General features: G+C 40.2%; 1 protein-coding gene across 2 annotated transcripts in view; it reads right to left on the bottom strand.

Moving 5' to 3' along the window:
• npr3.S (natriuretic peptide receptor 3 S homeolog) overlaps window positions 1–17,319 on the bottom strand; it is a 58,007-nt gene that overhangs the window by 18,579 nt on the left and 22,109 nt on the right. The gene's annotated exons all lie outside the window — the stretch shown is intronic.

The following is a 17,319-nucleotide window of genomic DNA, read 5'->3' as shown; positions in this document are numbered from 1 at the left end:
CCTCTGTAATAATAAAACAGTAGCTTGTACTTGATCCCAACTAAGATATAATTAATCCTTATTGGAGGCAGAACAATCTAATTGGGTTTATTAAGGGGCCGATTCACAAAGGGTCGAATATCGAGGGTTAATTAACCCTCGATATTAGACTGGGAATTAAAATCCTTCGACTTTGAATCGAACGATAAAATCCTTCGAATCGAACGATTTGAAGGATTTTAATCCAACGATCGAAGGAATATCCTTCGATCAAAAAAACTTAGGAAAGCCGATGGGGACCTTCCCCATAGGCTAACATTGAGTTCGGTAGCTTTTAGATGGCGAACTAGGGGGTCAAAGTTTTTTCTTAAAGAGACAGTACTTCGACTATCGAATGGTCGAATGGTCGAACGATTTTTAGTTCGAATAGTTCGATTCAAAGTCGTAGTCGTAGTCGAAGGTCGTAGTAGCCCATTCGATGGTCGAAGTAGCCCAAAAAACACTTTGAAATTCGAAGTTTTTTTACTTCGAATCCTTCACTCGAAGTTAGTGAATCGGCCCTCTTAATGTTTAAATGAGTTCATTTTAGCAGACTTAAGGTATGGAGATTCAAATTACAGAAAGATTTATTATCCAGAAAGCTCCGTGTGTCAAGCATTCTGTATAACAGGACCTGGGGCACAATCCAAAAATTAAATATCATCATGGTTGGGGTTAATTAATTAGTCTTTATGCAGAGCTAAGATATCCAATCAGGCTGATACATTCTGACACGCTTAAACTCTTAATAGTTGTTATGCGTTATCTAGCTATGGAATTCAGTAGGATATTCTCTATTTACCAAGCCCACGTAACATTTCAGTGGCTGCTGTTGCTGCATGATCCAGGGCTGAGAGATAAGATGTGTCTGTTCAGTACAGTTGTGTATTGCTATCTCTGAACTACAGCTTTTCCTCTTCAAAAAATGTGTCCATATCATGCGGGTTCCCCGGCCTTTCTGATAGATCTGGTACACAGCCAGTTACAAAGATGAATGTTGGGCTCCGGCTGAGCATTCTTAAAAATGTGGTGATGAAAACAGAAAATTTAAGGACGTTCCACAATGCCAAGAAAGAGCAGTTATTAGAGTTTAAAAGGATATGTTACTGACTGGATTCCATCATTAACAGGAGACTTTAGGAACTTCCTATAATGGAGGAAGTATAATGTTGGCTTCGACCGTGTATAGGAAACAGTCTATAGCTATTCATTGGCTTGTAAACTGCCAGCATGTAAACTGCCAGCCTTGAGAAGCTCTGTTTGACAGTGTTGGGTTGTGTGTCAGAAACTTGCCCCCAAGCCAGGAATTAAAAAAGGAACACTTACTTTGAGGCCACTAGGAGCAACACCAAATGGGGTGTTGAGCAGCATGTTGGCCGTAAGCCACTGGTTGGGGATCACTGTCCTATAGGATTTCGACATTGATTGCCCAAAAAATGTCTAAAATTATATTGCCAGCCCAGCCCTGTTCAATTACTATTATTTCCTAAAGGGAAGAACGTTTGGGAAAACCTAGAGAAGGATGGGGTGATATTCTACCACCTGTTGATCATTTCGACAAAGTAGTTAAAATGCTATGGCGATAACTGGATTTTGGTAACGTTATGATGATGATGAATCCATTACAATATTAACATGACTCGGACATCCCTCTGACTTCAACCAGAAACAAAAGCTTTAAAATAGGTATTCTCAACAGTGATGGGCGAATTTATTCGCCAGGCGCGAATTTGCGCGTTTCGCCGCCAGCGAATAAATTCGAGAAACGCCCGCAAAAATTCACCCGAAATTTTTCGCCGGCGTCGAGAAAAAAACGGACACCGGCGCCAAAAACAGGCGCCGGCATCATTCACTATTTCGCGAATTTCATGCGAAATTTGAGAATTTTCCGGCGAAACGGCTCAAATTCGCCCATCACTAATTCTCAACATCTTCAGAGACTGAAGTGCCTCAAAGTAGGAAAGTAACCACCAGAATGTTGTATGATTTTACTTTTAGGACCTTATTAATCAGAATATTTCTAAGTATTCCGAAAAAAAACCAAAAAAACTGACCAAACTTAAATCCACGATTGACCTTATTTATTATTAAAATAAAAGCCCAATTTAATTGGATCGAGGACAAACTCGATAAAATTGAGCGAAAACTCGAATCATGTGATTATATCAGCTTTTTTTGCCAAATTTTTCAGATCTTGCCTGAAAAGTCAGATTTTCGGTATAATTTCAGTACAAATAATAATTTCAAATAAGACAGGGACCTCTCCCATTGACTTTTATACAACCTCTGCAGGTCGGAGATGCTGGATTTTCTGATTCCGACTTTTTCCATCCTCGGGGTATAATGAAACTCTAAAAATTCAGGTTTTTTTCTTCCATTAAAAATTCAGATTTGGGAGGCACATTTATCAAAGGTCAAATTTTGAATTCATGTGAGTTTTTTTAAACTCCCTTACATTCGAATATACTCGAAATTCGACTGGAGGGTTATTGATTAAAAAAATCGAATATTTACAACTCGGACTAATTTTACCGACCTGAAAACTCGAATTGAATTCGACCAAACTTGATTTGAGTTTTTTCCTAGAAAAAAACTTGAATGTCAGTAAGGCTACAAACATCTCCAAATTCATCACTGGATCTCTCCCACTGACTTATACATGAATTTGGCAGGTTTAAGGTGGCGAATAGTTGAATTCTAATTCTTAAAGGGCCAAAGTTTGATCAATCGTATGATTCAATTTTTTTTAAAAAACTCTAATCGAGTTTGGATAATTCCCTAGTCAATTTTGACAGTTTTGACCAAAAACTAGAACTTTTAGAAAAACTAGAATTTTTGGAGTTTGTGGCAATTGGACTTCAATAAATAACCCCCTTAATGTTTTTGTCCTAGCAGGCCTAAAGCAACTGGGCTTACCAAGTAAACGTGAAAAAATGTCACTACTCATCCAAGTGGCTGCTTCAAATTAACCTTTACAATGTTTCACCGCTCAGCCAAGTGGCTTCTTCATCAAATACGCTGCTTAAATAGTGGTAAAACAACTCAAGATTACTCATCAAGTGCCATTACATTAGACTTATCGCTACAGGTATGGGACCTGCTATCCAGAATGCTTGGGACCTGGGGTTTTCCTGGATAAGGGATAATTGGGATGATACCTTATGTCTACTAAAAAATCATTTAAGCAATAAATATATGCAATAGGCTGGTTTTACTTCTTAGTTTGGATCAAGTACAAGAAAGAAATCATTTTAAAAATTTGGATTATTTGGATAATATGGAGTCTGTGGGAGATGTCCTTTCTGTTATTCAGAGCTTTCTGGATAACAGGTTTCCGCATTCTGGATCCCATATCTGTACTAGATCCTATATATGTGTCATGAGTTGGATAAACTTCATATATATATATATATATATATATATATATATATATATATTTGCTAGAATAACTGACCCCACTAAAGAGCCAGCAGCTAGTGATGCGCAAATTTGGGGTGTTTTGCTTCGCCGAAAAATTACCGAATTTCCTGCGAAAATTCACAAAATTTTCAAAATGGCGCTGGGGTCTCGTTTTTGATGCCGGCGTCTGCTTGTGAATTTTCACAAATTTATTCGCCGTCGGCGAATCACGGGAATTCACCGCAAATTCAGAACTGACGAATAAATTCGCCCATCACTACCAGCAACTCCAATTACCGAGATATTGGAAGTCAAGTATAAAAAGGTCATTTAAAAATAATACTGAAACATAAAGGCTAAATATAAATTTAACTAGATCAATGTCAAACTTGAAAATGTCATTTTAAAAAGATAATCTTAATAGCCTGAAGAATGAAAATAAACATTGACCTGATCTTCTAGTCTCTCAGTTTGTTTTTGTTCCAGCTCAGGGTCATTCAGATTTATGGGTTGTATAGCCGCCATTATAGTGTTGCTACACAATCCTTTATTTTTTAAAGCTGTCCCTCTGTCCTGGTGCTGGTGGAAGCCAGTTTGTGGTTGCTTTTATACTATCAAAGACAATTAGCAAAGTACTCTGGCTCCTGAATGGAACTTTTCTTTTCAGCAAATTATTCCCTAGCTGAGCGTAAAAAAGCCCAAATCTCTTCCATTCTGTAGCAGACACAAAGCCGGGCCTGTCATTAATCCTGCTCGCTAGCTCTGATGGTCTGAGGTTGGGAACACAACACCGACTGTGTCACGTTACAACATTTTCTTAATTAAATTTACTGGAACTGCCTTTCGGTCATTAGACGAGTGAATACAGAAAACCCATAAATTTATATACGTTGGGGCTGTGGCTGGAGAAACGAGTTCTGGCTCAAGGCACTAATTAGGCTGATGAACCCAAGTGTTATGGCCGCTCTCCCTTCTGATCCATTGGAGGAATTTGGTGAAAAAGTTAAGACACAACCTTTCAGTAGCCTTACTGACTGTATTGAATAGTCAATACAGGAACATCAACACGGCCCATTAAATCACTGATTTACTGGATTAAAGTAACTGAGCACTGCTTAATGCACCTAAAGTAATTGGTGTAATTTAATGGAAACTGTAGTGAATTCAAGGTATGGCTGTTCATTTCTTAACTTGAGTCAAAGTCTGACTGCATTCTTTTCTAATACTAAAACCCATTGGCTTATTTGGGTTAAAGCAAGCCATTGTGCGGAATGTATTGCTTCATTGAATTCGATAAAACAGGGTTAATAGTAGATTATAATGATAGCCATTACAGATGGAGCTAACTTTGACATCCCGGTACACACAGTGGTAGCTGATCATGGTTGCCAAGTTGTCGGGTTTCCAGCCAAATTGTTTCCAGCCTAATTTATAGCCCAGGCAGGTTTTGAAAGTACAAACTAGCCAAGGCACAGATTTGGGCTACTTTTTGGGCCTTTGTACTTTGTAAACCAGCCAAAGTTTTTTGCCCTAATGTGCCTAGCCTCTCCCAATGCATTTTGGGTAATGTAGTTTTTGCTAACTGTCAAGTTTAATGAAAGACTACAATACCCAGCATGCAATGGGACTGAGTTGTGTAGAAGTCGGGAGTTACCAGATTTTGGCCTCTGTACCCCAGCCACTCGTCACTTAAGCGTTCTCACATTTTCTGGTGACTCTCCCCAATTTCAGACAATTTTGCCTGCAAAATATCTAGAGGTTGAGCTGTTTTACCAATGTTTATTGAAATTTTATATGTATTATGGCCTTATGGGGCCCCTATTCCTCCTGGGCCGCAAAGTCCTACCTGCCGCACAACACACAACCCCCCCACTGCGTGTGCACACCATGTGCATCTGGGTTGGCGGGGTCCAAAAGAGCCATGGCACACCAGGTCCCACCATTGGACAAAGAAATTACAAGGCACTCTGGATTGCCGAAATGAGTTATCTCTTTGTTGACTAATTGGGCCTATTCAATTTGTTGCAAACTACTGGTTACATCTATTGTTTGTTCTGTAAACAAAGAATACCCCAAGAAGAACTGCAGAAAAGTCAGCCTTCAAGGATAGCAATCTGTAAAGGCTTTTGGCCATTCCCATTACACACTAGGACCATGTCTGGTGGTATGGTATGTCTAGTACTCTCCTTAACAACTAGGCCAGGAGAGCAGCCAGCATGTGCTCCTCTCTCTTCCACTTGTTCCCCAGTTTCATTAAATCACTCCAGCAACCTTACTGGTTGGATATGGTCAGTCAATCAGGACTGACCCTGCCCTATAAAAGCCCAACCTTCCTCACAGCTGGTGCCTGAGCATTGGCCTTGTTGGTTCTGAGCACTGTGACGTGACTCTAGATCTTCTGCTTCATCCTGCTCTGGTTGTCATTGTTATCTCACCTGCCATTGTTACCTGCACCTTACCTGTTCTTGTTCTGTTTCTGCTTCTATCCCTGTTCCTAGTGCTGCCCTTGTTCTCTGCTGATCCAGTCCTGATCCAGTCCTGATCCAGTCCTGATCCAGTCCTGATCCAGTCCTGATCCAGTCCTGATCCCGTCCTGATCCAGTCCTGATCCAGTCCTGATCCAATCCTGTCCTTTTTGCCTGCACGAGGGCAGGTTACAAATTCTGACTCTTCGGGGGTTATTTATCAAAATCCAAATTTTTCAAATTTTTTTAATTTAAAAAAGTCCAGCCAAACTAGAATCCACTATTTGACCTTATTTATAATTATTATTATAAAAAACAGCTTGATTTAATCAAAAAAAGTGAAAATCTGAACTGTATGATTTTTTTCCCCGAATTGCTCAATTTATTCAGGAAAAGTCTGAATTTTTTTGCCCGAAAAGCTGAAAATAGTCAGATATTCAGGCTAATTACAGTGAATACCACAGAAACTTCCAAATAGGACCTCTCTCATTGATTTATATACAACCTTGGCAGATCTGAGATAGCGGATTTTGGGATTTTAGCAGCCTCGGGGTATAATAAATCTCAAAAAAATGTTTTTTTACAAAAATTTAGATTTTATAGTATTCAGATTTTTTTTAGCATTCGGACTTCAATAAATAACCCTCTACGTCTGCTCCATCCTGCTTCACTGTTCCAGTCCTGTTCATCACCTGCTCTGTCCTTCTCCTGCCTAATCTGGATTCTTCGCCCACATCACCCTGTTCTTGATCCTGTTCCGGCATCACTTCTTCTTGTCTGTGTGCACATTAGCAGCTCCTCGCCTGAAGGACTTACTCACTTTCCTTTGGAAACCTTAGACCTAGACAGTAATTGTAAACATTGTACCTCCTGGGGACAACAGAGTTTTTAAAAGCCAGAGCAGAGAGATACCATAAATCTATGAAACTTCTCAACGCTAAGTACAATTCTGGTGGAGTATTTGACTGCATGGTGAGATGAATCTTGCACGTAGCTGTTTTATAAAGACAGTGAGTAAATACTATGGGTGGTCAGCTAACTACAAATGGGTACATATTCAACCTAAAATATCATTCCATTTCAGAATTCTGATCAAGAAATGAAAACAGCATTTACTGAATTCTCTTCATGCCAGGAACAGAGGTCGCATTAAGGAACGCGAAACCTGAGTTGAAGCTCGGCTGAAAAAGTCCAGTGAACCACGCGCTTAGGAAACATTTTATAGAACTAGCCTGCACATATGGTGTGAACCTGAAACACTGCTGACTGTATTTCTAGAAATATTTCCCACAATATCTGGAACCGTTCTGACATAAAGGAATGCTGTTTGGATCCCAGTGTTGCAGGCTCAATGCCGTGTTCCCCGCGCTGCCTGATGCAATATTTCAAAGTTGTTATGCTGTTTTAATGTTCAGTATATCACTTTGGGAACAGGACTTTTGAGGACATCTGTATCTGGAACATACAGTAAAATCCTTGTTGTAGTGTTAAGGTTTAAATGATTTCGGTAGGGAGATCAGACCCATGAGAACTTGTAGGAAAGACATTAGAAAGAAAAGGTAATGACTGCTCTGTGGGTGTTCTTTGTGTATAGGCATCACAGATTTCAATGCAAAAGGCATCTAGGGTGCTCATTAAAAAAAATAAAAAAGGTGAATAAATGTAAAACACTTACATAATAGTTTAAGCAATAATGTATCCTGCCCTAGTCACCCACAGCAAACAAATAAGCAGTTGTCCTTGACTAGTCTTATGTATATAGAATGATGAAAGCCTGTGTTTGATTTGCTTCCATGGGCAAAGGTTGGCCATATTACTGCAAAATCCTAGTAATCATTCTTAGGCATTGTAAACAAACAACAAATATGTATTGTAAGCTTCTGTATATTGCAGGGGCAGAAAACGCACCTGGGCCTTTCAATTTAAAGGAGAACTAAATTCTACAAATGAATGTGGCTAAAAATACCATATTTTATATAGTGAACTTATTGCATGAGCCTAAAGTTTGAGCTTGTCAATAGCAGCAATGATCCAGGACTTCAAACTTGTCACAGGGGGTCACCATCTTGGAAAGTGTCTGTGACACTCACATGCTCAGTGGGCTCTGATTGGCTGTTGAGAAGCTAAGCTTAGGGCTCGTCACTAATTATCCAGCAGAAAATGAGGTTCCCCTCAGTGGCGGAACTACCGGGGCCCGCACCCCCTCAGGTCCCCTCGGTAGTCCGTTCGCCGCTGAAAATGTGGCCAAATGCGGCTGTACGGAGGGGGCGTGGCCCTGTTGCGCATCACGCACCAGGGCCCGCCCTCCTCTAGGATCGCTACTGGTTCCCCTGTAATATAAGCTGATGCTACAGGTTTGCTGATTATTAAATTCTGATGCTAATTGCACTGGTTTCTGTGCTGCCATGTAGTAATTATCTGTATTAATTACTAATCAGCCTTATATTGTGACATTTCTATTCTATGTGTACTGTATATTGTGAGTGGGTCCCTAAGCTCAGTAAGTGACAGCAGCACAGAGCATGTGCAGTGAATCAGCAGAAAAGAAGATGGGGAGCTACTGGGGCATCTTTGGAGACACAGATCTTTACTGCTAAAGGGCTGTGGTTGCCTTGGGCTGGTACAGAAGACCAAAACATCATGTACAACATTTCTAGCTACCTCTTTACTTAAGCCTTAGTTCTCCTTTAAGGAATCCCACAAAAGGGGAAAAACTGCAAAGCGATGGGTTATATTGACAATGGAGACAGACAGACTCAGGAGTTGGGGGGGGGGGTGATGAGGAGAGTTGAGTTTTAGCAAGTCCCTGTCAGCAGCACTTACATAATTTATATGGACAACATCCAGCACTTGCCTGTATTCAGCAATGGAGGCTGGAAGATTAGAGTCTGATCAACCAAGAATAAGTAATGAAATAAGAGTTGCCAACCAGCTAGTATTAGACCCAGGGGCGTAACAACAGCCAGAATGCCCCCGCCAGAAAAATATTCGGCCTGCCCATTCCCCCATGATGACATTGATCAGCACCTTCCCCACCTGAAAAAGTTTTGCTGAAAGGTGGCAAACCTAAATAAAATGATCCCTGCAGTGTTAGCCAAAGGGTGTCTCAGCCAACACCTGTAGCCTCGGGGGGAACTGTAGCCACAGGGGGAACTTATGGTGCATCTTCATATACATCCTGGTACAGGTATGTGACCTATTATCCAGAATGCTCTGGACCTGGGGTTTCCTGGATAAGGGTTCTTTCCATATTTTGGATTCCCCATGCTTTAAAGGAACAGTAACACAGGATACACAGCAGATAACAGATAAGTACTACTATAGTTTATATAAACAAGCTGCTGTGTAGCCATGGGGGCAGCCATTCAAGCACAGGATACACAGTAGATAACAGATAAGTACTACTATAGTTTATATAAACAAGCTGCTGTGTAGCCATGGGGGCAGCCATTCAAGCACAGGATACACAGTAGATAACAGATAAGTACTACTATAGTTTATATAAACAAGCTGCTGTGTAGCCATGGGACAGCCATTCAAGCACAGGATACACAGTAGATAAAAGATAAGTAGTACTATAGTTTATAAAAACAAGCTGCTGTGTAGCCATGGGGGCAGCCATTCAAGCACAGAATACACAGTAGATAACAGATAAGTACTACTATAGTTTATATAAACAAGCTGCTGTGTAGCCATGGGGCAGCCATTCAAGCACAGGATACACAGTAGATAACAGATAAGTACTACTATAGTTTATATAAACAAGCTGCTGTGTAGCCATGGGGCAGCCATTCAAGCACAGGATACACAGTAGATAACAGATAAGTACTACTATAGTTTATATAAATAAGCTGCTGTGTAGCCATGGGGGCAGCCATTCAAGCACAGGATACACAGTAGATAACAGATAAGTACTACTATAGTTTATATAAACAAGCTGCTGTTTAGCCATGGGGGCAGCCATTCAAGCACAGGATACACAGTAGATAACAGATAAGTACTACTATAGTTTATATAAACAAGCTGCTGTTTAGCCATGGGGGCAGCCATTCAAGCACAGGATACACAGTAGATAACATGATTTCTTTATGGGCAAGGCACGTGTTTTGGAGGTTTTGGGAGTTTCAACTATTTTACAGGCATGGCATTCATTATCCAGAAACTTGTTATCCATAAAGCTCAGAATTACAGAATGGTCATCTCCCACAGACTCAATTTTAGTTAATTAATTCACAGTTTAAAAAAGTGTTTCTCATTTTCTTTGTGATAATAAAAAAGTACCTTGTACTTGATCCTAACTTAGATAACTAAGGGGCCGATTCATCAAGAGTCGAATATCGAGGGTTAATTAAAGAGACAGTACTTCGATTATCAAATGGTCGAATAGTCGAACGATTTTTACTTCGAATCGTTCGAATCGTTCCAATTCGATGGTCGAAGTACCCAAAAAATACTTCGAAATTCGAAGTTTTTTTAATTCGAATCCTTCACTCGAGCTTCATGAATCGGCCCCATAGTGTTACATTCAGTGTGCAACAGATGTAGTACTGTATATGGAGGCATATATGTTAAACATTCTTTCAAGAGCTGATAGGGGGAATCTAGTTTGTAATTACAGAAGGCGCGTGTCTCATAGCTAGGATTTCCAGAGAAAATTAACATTTCGAACAGGCAGGTATTTTACAAACTTTTTCTTGGCATTCCAGCATTCTTGTCATGGATATGTGCTTTACAGCAACCACTTGTTACAGTGCTAAAGCCTTCAGTTCAGCTACAGAGCAAAAGGTGACTTTCTGGAGGACTAGAAAACAGCTCAGCCCCCCTTACTTTGCCCTTGACCCCAAAAATGCACAGTGCAATGCACCATGAAGTTCATAGCCTTTCTCTCACATGTAAGCTGCCTTTGAACACTCATAAACATGAGCACTGCTGGAATACAAAATGCTCTCTTTGTGCAGACAGCGGCACTGTTAGATTTAAAAGGGGCTGGCGGGGGGAGGCACATACAATAGGTACAGAGTGGCAGGAGGCGCAGGCCACACAAGGGCCCTGTCCTTACTGCCAGCTCTAAGGCACCTGGTGACAATAGGGCTGGAATGCACCTCCACTTTGATCTTTGATCCCCCCACTCCTAGCAAAGAGAGAGCAGTGTACCCCTGGGTACAAATTCTCTTAAAATGAGCACTAAGGGGTGCACTCTTGCGAAGAGCACAGTATCAGGACACACAGTTAGACCTGTCCTTACCATCTGCCTTTAGAGATATTGTGTATGAGCCCTGTTATGTCTTAACAGTATGTCACATGTCATACTTACAGGCTTATAATTACTAGGTTGAGACAGATTGAGACCACAAACTCTTAACATATTGGTAATATATGTGGGTTTTTTTTTGGTTTTTTTCGAATATCAGCATTTGCTTTTTAGTCCACAGTAAATTACAAACCAGCAGGACAGAACCAGTTACAATCAGTTTTGTACATGATTGGGGCCCATGGTGGTAGGATGGATAGAATCTGTGACCATTGAGAGGATAAAAAGATTAAATCTCAATCACAAAGCAAGACAGACGGACAATATATTGCAAGAACAATTTATGACAAAAATGCTCTAAGAATGTCACAGAAGATCCCAATTTATATGTTGAATTTTCTGTCCTTTTATCCACACATATCTGTAAATATGATAGCATGTCCTTTTTGTGTTTGAAATGTTTGTTTTAATAAATTACATTTCCTATAATAGGTGCTAATCCCAGCCAAGATTCTTTTCTCCTGAACCATTTATGGAATTTAGTAGTTTGCCGTTTATGTGACAAAATAACTATTAAATAGTAAATAGTAAATGGTTTGTGTCCATATTGTGGCTAAACATTGGTTATAATTGTAGGGGATCAGACAAATCCTTCTCCTGTTTTTCTGTCTGTCGCATCATCCAGCTCAGTTACAGACTAGAGAGACATCCGATTGGTGGTCACCTGAGTGCATCCTTGGGAGAGAGGGAATGCCTGTGTTTGGAGCCTTTTGTACAGGGTCTCCAACAGAGCTTAACAGGGGTTGCATGCTGCAACATCCATGCATCTGTAGAAGTACAGAAAGAGCCCATCCTGTTCCCTGCCAACTTCTAGAGACTCAGGAGGTGAAAGGTGCCACTGGTCAGATTGATCCTGTTGCAGAGCTGCCTGTAATCTCCAGTGTGACTGCCTCTGAGAGCACCCCGGTAAGTGAGATACCCAAGGGAGGATACTGGCAAGGATACAAACATGGGGCCCCAATTTGAGGACAGGTCTTGCTACATGGTAGCGGCTGCTAAGTTCCAAAGGGAGAGGTACTTTTGGGAAAGGTATCGCTACCTGGGGTATAAGAGCTCTGGGGAAGGGACATTTTATTTGAACTGAACTGTTTGGTCATTAACCCCTTCCAGAGGATTTTGACTTTGATAATAAAAAGGACTGTGTTGGAGAAACAGTCAGGTACCTAAAAGTGAGATAGGTAGGTCCCATGTTTCCCCAGTGCAGGAGTGCATTGTGTATTAGATTGCCCAAGTTCTTTCACTACTGTTTTATATAAATTTTATATTTGTTTCATTTGCAAACTGTGTGTTTTATTTTTCCTAGTGGTGGAGGCACTGCGCTGTAAATCCCAGTTCCCAGTACTTTTCATATGCAAAAGGGACTCAGTGCCCCTTGATGGCAAAGGGTTAATTGCTATTTATAGAGTCAGTAACCAAATTAAGGTTACATAATTCTTACCCACTGGCAGAAACACCTTATATCCAGTATCAAATTATCCCATTTAAATATTTCTAAAAATTTATGTAGATATTAATGAATAACAGAATGCCTTTATCAGATAGATAGTGTACCAACTGGGTCAGACATGAGATGTAGCCTGTAGTATATAGCCTGTAGTATAGACAATTTATGAAATAACATCTCTTTGTGATTGAGTAAGCTACAAGAAAGGTCACCAAAATCTGAAAAAAAATAATTTCTCATATGACAAGACATTGTTGATTAGTTACTATATAATTTGGGTTACTATATAATTTGAAAAACCTGGATTACATCTAACCAATATTAGTTGCTGTACTGCAAACTAGTTGGATTTTCTTATCCAGCACAGCAAATAAGCTTTCACAGTCAAGTTTCCACACCAATAAATTCAAATAGGCAACCCCCACAGTTTGGGGACATACTGTAATCCTTAAAATGGCCATAGATGTACTGATTGAATATCATAGAACAGAACACTGAAATTGTAACTATACAATATATGGCCTCTATGGCCTGTAGGACATTCATTTTTTCCACCTTAGAGATCAGCTGGTGTATGGCAACTTTCTAATTTCTAAACCAGATGCTTTTAGAATTTTGGGGTTCAGGCATTTCTCATGTAAACAACATATGGTCATGAAATTGATATGTGGAACCAGGATATAAAAATTAAAACATGGTTTTATAACTCATCCTGTTATGACTCAAAAAATCCAAAGAGAGCAAATAAGAATTGGCACAAAACTTCCCTTTAACCGGAAATGTTTTTTGAGAATATCTAACATAACAAATAATCATTCTACTCATACTCCCCCCCCCCTAAATGGCATTTAAAATGGTCCCTCAAACTGCTCTCTCAGTCACCCCTGTGGAGGGCAAATCCATAATTTAGGAACCTCTACTACTGTGCTAACCCCCCCCACCACCACTTTTTCCCTTAGGGGCGCCATCCCCAAATTTTTGGAACATATCAAGAATTCTGTGGAATGCAAAACCCATGTCGATTATCAATCATTAAGAAAAGTAAATAAAAAAGAATGTCCTACTACCATAACTATACCCTACCTCTGCGCTTCTGCACTGGGAAAAAAATAAATTGTGTTCAAGACTAAAGATTTTAAAAGCCTTATGCAGTATAAGTTTACATGCACTACCAAACAAATCCAAAAAGCTCAACTTACATTTTAATAAAATATTGGAACTGGGCCAAATAAACTCTTGTTGCCTGCTCAGTGTAAACTTTTCGACAAGGTCAAAGCACTTAGATTTATTATGATTTTCATAAAGTTTAATGACTCCCGTGAGTTGTGCAAGAGAGAGGTTTTTTTGTTTGTCTTTTCACTGTAACATTATACAGAGCATGAGGCTCCTTTTTGAAGGCCAGTGTCAGGGAAATTGTCTGTTTCTGGACTTTTTTATTGTGAATAACAGTTTCTGTTATCTAAAACCACAGGAGACTGACAGAGAAAGGAACAAAAAAATGAACTAAAGAGAAAATTAGTTTTTCCCTATTGTTAATTTTTTTTATATTTTAGGCAAAGACACACTCTCAGATTTGGGAAGATTTAGTCACCCAGCGATAAATTGCCTCTTCTTCGGGGCGACTAATCTCCCTGAACTGCCTCCTGCCAGCTAGAATGTAAGAATCTAGAATCTTGCCGGTGGGATGGCACTCGGAGCACTTCGTTTTCCGAAGTCGCCTGAAGTTTCCTTGTGCGGCAACTTTGGGCGACTTCGGAAAATGAAGCGCACAGATTGCCATCCCGCCGACGATTTATATTCTAGCTGGTGGGAGGCAATACAGGGAGATTAGTCGCCCCAAAAAAGAGGAGATGTGTTGCTGGGCGACTAATCTCCTCAAATCTGAGCGTGTGTCTCTGCCCTTAGAGAAGAAAGACTCAATGTTATCTGGTGATACACCATTGTTGTTAAGGACAAAGGTAAACAGTTATTACTCTTATTTATGTTTGTTATTGTCCATGTATTTTCCAAGGCAAACCTGTCTGGTATCTGAATTACTGGATGCACAGATTATAGATGCTGAAATACAGATGCTTTTATTCTAACAGCCCCATCAACTTGCAACACCCTCATTTGGTGCCTTTAATTTTGAGTTATGTGATATCTTTACCCATCAACTATAAAGCCTTAGAATCCATATATCTCCAAATTTCCATTTTGAAAATCATGACATTTTGAATACACTCTCGACCCAAACAGTCACTCATTCCAGAAGTCATCAGACTTTTTGGGCTCAGATTTAAGTCAAATATTTAAATGACCCCCTTTAGCTCATAATATTTATGGAAATATGACTGTCATAGTCATAGTTGCAGCAATATTGATACATTTTACCACATTTAGACCCAAGGCGTCCCCTCCCTTTTACTTTTCTGGATCCAAATTTTAGAAGGCGTCCCTCTTAGTCAGGAATTCCCAACATTTTTAACCCATAAGCCACTTTCAAATGTAAAGAGAGTCGGGGAGCAACACAAGCATGAAAATAATTCCAGAGTATACCAAATAAGAGCTGTGGTTGGCTATTTGGTATCCCCTATGTGGACTGGCAGCCTACAGGAGGTTCTGTTTCGTAGTACACCTGCTTTTATGCCACTAAAAATTGCCTCCAAGGAAAGAATTAAAAAATAAGAACCAGTAGAGATGTCGCGAACTGTTCGCCGGCGAACTTGTTCGCGCGAACATCGGGTGTTCGCGCTCGCCGGAAGTTCGCGAACGTCGCGCGACGTTCGCCATTTTGGGTTCGCCATTGTTGGCGCTTTTTTTTGCCCTCTCACCCCAGACCAGCAGGTACATGGCAGCCAATCAGGAAGCTCTCCCCTGGACCACTCCCCTTCCCTATAAAAACCGAAGCCCTGCAGCGTTTTTTCACTCTGCCTGTGTGTGCTGAAGAGATAGTGTAGGGAGAGAGCTGCTGCCTGTTAGTGATTTCAGGGACAGTTGAAAGTTTGCTGGCTAGTAATCATTTTGATACTGCTCTGTTATTGGAGGGACAGAAGTCTGCAGGGGTTTGAGGGACATTTTAGCTTAGGTAGCTTTGCTGGCTAGTAATCTACCTTCTACTGCAGTGCTCTGTATGTAGCTGCAGTGGGCAGCTGTCCTGCTTCTGATCTCATCTGCTGACTGCTGCAATAACAGTAGTCCTTGTAAGGACTGCTTTTATTTATTTTTTTGTTGTTTTACTACTACTACTACTACTACTATAAGAGCCCAGTGCTATTAGTCTAGCAGTGTTGGGGAGTGGGACTGGTGTGCTAATCTGCTGCTCCTAGTAGTTCAGCAGCACCAACTTTAATTTTTTTTTTTAATATTCATTTTTTTTTATTTTACTTTTTTTTATTTTACTACCGCTGTAGTAGTGTATAAGTTGACCTTTTAGGCATTATTTGCCCTGTAGGCATTATTTGCACACTGTTTTCTTCAACCCGCCATCTAGCTGTGTGACCTTGTTCACATTCTGTCTAAATATCCATAATATTACCGTCTCCAGAAAAAACACCGGAGTGACTTTTTCAAGCAGCCATAATATATTTTACGTAATCCGTATCCACCGCTGTAGTAGTGTATACGTTGACCTTGTAGGCATTATTTGCACACTGTTTTCTTCAACCCGCCATCTAGCTGTGTGACCTTGTTCACATTCTGTCTAAATATCCATAATATTACCGTCTCCAGAAAAAACACCGGAGTGACTTTTTTCAAGCAGCCATAATATATTTTACGTAATCCGTATCCACCGCTGTAGTAGTGTATACGTTGACCTTGTAGGCATTGTTTGCCCAGTTTTTTTGGCCGCAGCCACTGAAGCACAGAGGCCAGAAAAAATATGCCATATAAATGCTGAAAATAGTAATTTTTTGCCATACGTTGACTCAACGTATATGGCAAAAAATGACTATTTTCAGCATTTATATGGCATATTTTTTCTGGCAACTGTGCTTCAGTGGCTGCGACCAAAAAAATGCATATTTTCTGCATTTATATGGCATAATTTTTCTGGCCTCTGTGCTTCAGTGGCTGCAACCAAAAAAATTTATATTTTCAGCATTTATATGGCATAATTTTTCTGGCAACTGTGCTTCAGTGGCTGCGACCAAAAAAATGCATATTTTCTGCATTTATATGGCATAAGTTTTCTGGCCTCTGTGCTTCAGTGGCTGCAACCAAAAAAATTTATATTTTCAGCATTTATATGGCATAATTTTTCTGGCAACTGTGCTTCAGTGGCTGCGTCCAAAAAAACTGGGCAAACAATGTCTACAAGGTCAACGTATGGCGAAAAATTACTATTTTCAGCATTTATATGGCATATTTTTTCTGGCAACTGTGCTTCAGTGGCTGCGTCCAAAAAAACTGGGCAAACAATGCCTACAAGGTCAACGTATGGCAGTTGTTTAAAGAGAACAGTAGATTACTAGCCAGCAAAGCTACCTAAGCTAAAATGTCCCTCAAATCCCTGCAGACTTCTGTCCCTCCAATACAGAGCAGTATCAAGCAGATTACTAGCCAGCAAGCTTACTATCATCTGTCCCTGAAATCACTAACAGCTCTCCCCCTACACTATCTCTTCCAAGCACACACAGGCAGATTTTTCAGATACATTTTTGCCCTTGATCCCCCTCTGGCATGCCACTGTCCAGGTCGTT

This window comes from Xenopus laevis, chromosome 1S (genome assembly GCF_017654675.1).
Source record: "Xenopus laevis strain J_2021 chromosome 1S, Xenopus_laevis_v10.1, whole genome shotgun sequence".
NCBI classification, from domain to species: domain Eukaryota; kingdom Metazoa; phylum Chordata; class Amphibia; order Anura; family Pipidae; genus Xenopus; species Xenopus laevis.
This window is presented reverse-complemented; position numbering and strand designations above follow the sequence as displayed.